The sequence below is a fragment of the Rhododendron vialii genome, chromosome 7a, assembly GCF_030253575.1.
Source record: "Rhododendron vialii isolate Sample 1 chromosome 7a, ASM3025357v1".
Classification (NCBI taxonomy): Eukaryota; Viridiplantae; Streptophyta; class Magnoliopsida; order Ericales; family Ericaceae; genus Rhododendron; species Rhododendron vialii.
In genome coordinates this window covers 14,767,364-14,771,423 of record NC_080563.1, presented here as the reverse complement: position 1 = coordinate 14,771,423, position 4,060 = coordinate 14,767,364, and the positions used below count along the sequence as shown (strand labels likewise).

Genomic DNA, 4,060 nt, shown 5'->3' with positions numbered 1-4,060 from the left:
TACCACGTCAGCTTTTGATTATTCATTTAGAAGGTTGCTAAAGTTAGCAGTGTGAAGTCCCACACTGTTACTTTTGATTATTCAAATGCTCAAATTTGATTATTGGTTAGGAGGTTGCTAACTTTGATTATTACAATGCGAGCAATTTTTTAAGCACATATTGTTAACTTTAGCAATCTTTTGATTTTGATTATTACATTGTGGATGCTATACTCTTGTAGATTTTATGCTAATAATTAGTACTAATTAGGAGAAATGACCCAGAAAAGGGAAATGGGAAAAAGGAAAAGAAACAGAAAGGAAGGAAACAAAACGAGAGAGAAATATCATCAAAAGTACTAAAAAGGAACAAAAACGCTAAGGGCCCTACCGGGTTCGAACCGGTGACCTATCGATCTGCAGTCGATTGCTCTACCACTGAGCTAAGGACCCTGTTGATGTTAACTTCACTGAAAAATTATACTTACTTAACAACGTCTAGCCCATTCCCATAGCCAAATGTTCAGTCATCGTTACTGATTTCCCCGGAAGCATGAAAGCTTGCTTTACTTTATTCTCACAAACTGTGCAGATAAATTTTATTTTCTCATAATTTTTCTTTTTCTTTTCTTGGGAGACTTAAAGAATAGTCCTCGGGTTCAACTATTTGTAAGTTTTCATCCAGTACTTTTTGAACAGTTATGTTTTCATCCTTTTATATGGTGAATTATCTATATTACCCTTTTAATATATATATATATATATATATATATATATATATATATATAGATGTATATTTTCTTCCTAAATTCGTGGGATTCTAGTAATTATAGTTACCTAAAATCATGGGTTGATTAATGGATAAAAATGGGGGGAATTTTCAATTTTTAAAATCATTAATGGATATATTCTAAATCATTCTCTCTCCTTAATTTCATGAATTTTTCAATTCTTAATTTTTGTGAATTTTGGTAAATTGATCGCATTATATTATAAACTTACGTGAATATGGTACGACCAATTTCACGAAAATTCATGATTTAGATAAAAAAAAATATGAATACACCATATTTTATTCATGAAAACACATGAATAAATTAATAAAAAAATAAAAAAAGAATAAATTAATCGAAAAAACATGAACACGCCATGTTTTTAATCGACCATGAAAAATATAAAAAAATTAATCGGCCATGTTTTTCATGAATACACCATTTTTATTCATGAAAACACAACAAACGAAAGCTGTGTCAAATAACTAATGGAGCTTATTGCTTTTAACATCAGATTCTTGTACATAAGCAATATCAACAAGAGTAAAAAGTCCAGACCGGGCGAATCAAAATAAAAAATAAAAAATAAAAACCTTAGACTCCCCAACTACCTAAAAGAGTTTAAAAACAAAGGAACGAAGAGATCAGATATTCCGAGTTATCTTTAAGGTCCAATCTTCCGTTACCGGAGGCGGTCATCGATGACGGCGTTTGTGGCGGTGGTTCAGTTGACGAAACGGGTTACCGGCTCAGAACTCTTGCCGACACGAAATATTTTGGACTGATTGAGAGACAATTGGGAGCGTAGAACCGGTGACGAAACGACCATGAAAAAAACTGCTCCGGTGGTCGCCATTGAGATATTTCGAACTGATTGACGGAGACATGTTTCGCCGCTCTCCTCCCGCTGTTTGCCGCTGACCATTTGATAAATTAGGGGCGGAAAAATCTGCAAATGAAAATGGGGGGTTGGAGGGGTTTGCTAAAATGGGTATTAAATGGAAAGTTTCAATGGATTCTATGTTTTCGATTGTTTTGCCGAAAGTTTTGGGATTTGACAAGGGTGCTTACCTAAAATTATGTTACAGGACTTTAAAGATTAGTTTTTAGTTTAAAAAATCTCTGCCTATATATACATATTCTATATATATATAATAGGGAAAAAAATTGAAATGATCCCTATAGTTAAGTGTTTGTGTCAACTTGGTCTCTGTAGTTGTAAAAAACTGAAATGATCCCTATAGTTAAGTGTTTGTGTCAACTTGGTCTCTGTAGTTGTAATTGGCTCGATTTATACTTTGTACTTTCCATTTTGTTTCAACTTGGTCCAATTACTAACTGCCGTTAGTCCGTCGTTAGTTCTGTTAACAACAAAATCAAATGGCCCCTTTTTTGGGGTTAAAACATTAATTCTCTCATTCCCCTCTTGCCCTAATATTAGGGGTGTGCACGGGTCGGGCGATCAGGTTTGACCCCTGACCCGACATGGCGGGTAACAAATGTTTTAGGCCCACAAACCGAACCGAAAAGGGGTAAGAACCGTCCGCGAGCTCGATTCTTTACGTCGGGTCAGGTCTGACCAAAAACTGAATTAATCTTTATGAATTGGTCGGGTCGGGTAAGAAACGCACTAACCCGGACCCCGAACCAAAATCTGATTTTTAATAGAAAATGAACCCGTGCCTGTCTGAAGCACATGTTCAACCCCACCCGGGACCCTTCGGGTTGGGTCGGATCGCGGGTGGATGGGTTTTTTGCACAAGCCTACCTAATATACCTCTGAACCAAAACACAGCTCATTCTTCCATTCTCCATTGATAAGGAGGCACTTGAGAAGAAATTTGGTTAAAGTTTTCTGCAAAAAGTTGCCCTCTAATTCAGCATTTTCATGATCAGCCATGAGGCAACATAACCATTGGTATTGTCTACCTGTTTAACTGTGTGGACAAATACTGAGATGCCTATTTTTCTACATAGTACTGAAAATGCATATAGAACCATGTCTAAAAGTCACAATATGATAAAGAACTATGTCCAAAAGTCAAAATATTACATAAACTCAGGGGTTGTTCGGCTAAATAAGCCAAGTGGCTTATTTTTTTGTCCTTATTCAATTTTTTTCGCATTTGTTAGTTTTTTTGTCAATTTTTGTCAGGATTATTATTTCGTCATGACGAGAGGAACCTAAAAGTAAAAAATTACCATTGAAATCCAATTTTTTTGAATAAATACAAAAAAATTGGCTTATTGGCTTAGTTTTGTCTTTATTGGCTTATTTTTGTCTTTATTTAAAAAGACTAACGGCGGACTAACGGCAGTTAGCAATTGGACCAAATTGGAACAAAATGAAAAGTACAGAGTATAAATTGAGTCAATTACAACTAGAGGAACCAAGTTGACACAAACATTTAACTATATGGAGCATTTCGGTTTTTTTCCCTATATAATAGTCAATATATCTGTGTAATAAAGGGCAAACTTGGAATTATTTAAAAGCGTGGATGAAAATATAACTGTTCAAAATAACTAAGATGAATATTTACATGAGATGATGTTTGAGGATGGACATTTAAAAACTCCAAAACTCGTATTTTTAATTGGCATATGTGAGAATAATGACATGTTTCAAAATTCATTATTTTATGGGCTTTAACTCGTTTATACAATAGGGAAACCCATTATAACTACAAAGGCTGATTAAATGTTTAAGGATGTACGGTCCTAGTCAGGAAGTTTTGCAAATATTTGTACTCGTTATTTTACACAATTATTAAAGCTTTTTAAGGTTGACATGAACTCAACTTGACAACATTAATTGCATAAAGATTTGTGTTGTTTGAGTTCATTTTGTTATCGGCTATGTTAAAATTCATTCCATGTCAACATTAATTTTGCCATTGTTTGGGCTTCTACCCTTTTTGTTGTTGGGAATTCAGAGTGCATTAGATAAAATTAAGACTCATACAAGAGTCTTAGAGCCCGTTCCATAAACAAAAATAAGCCCTTATTTTTTAAGAAGATAATTTCAAGCTCAAAAATTATGGGTTTATTAAAATTTAAAAATATGCAATATGGATCTTGTTTGAATGATCTCGATGAGATCTTTTATACGATGCAAAAAAAATTTAAAAATTATTTTTCATTTACATTATTTTTTAGTTTGAAAATGTGAAATAAGCTGCTTATTTTTTGAGAAAGTTTCTGAACGGGGCCTTAGGTACAAACCCCATTCATTTCATCGCAAAGTTCAGAGATAATACACACATGGCATAGCTAATGGCCAAACAGAGGCTTAAGAGTTGGAATTG

At 34.0% G+C, this 4,060-nt stretch overlaps 1 non-coding gene across 1 annotated transcript; it reads right to left on the bottom strand.

Moving 5' to 3' along the window:
* Positions 1–360: 360 nt before the first annotated feature.
* On the bottom strand, positions 361–432 carry TRNAC-GCA (transfer RNA cysteine (anticodon GCA)). The gene has a single exon. It is a non-coding gene; the product is annotated as a tRNA-Cys (tRNA).
* Positions 433–4,060: the final 3,628 nt, after the last annotated feature.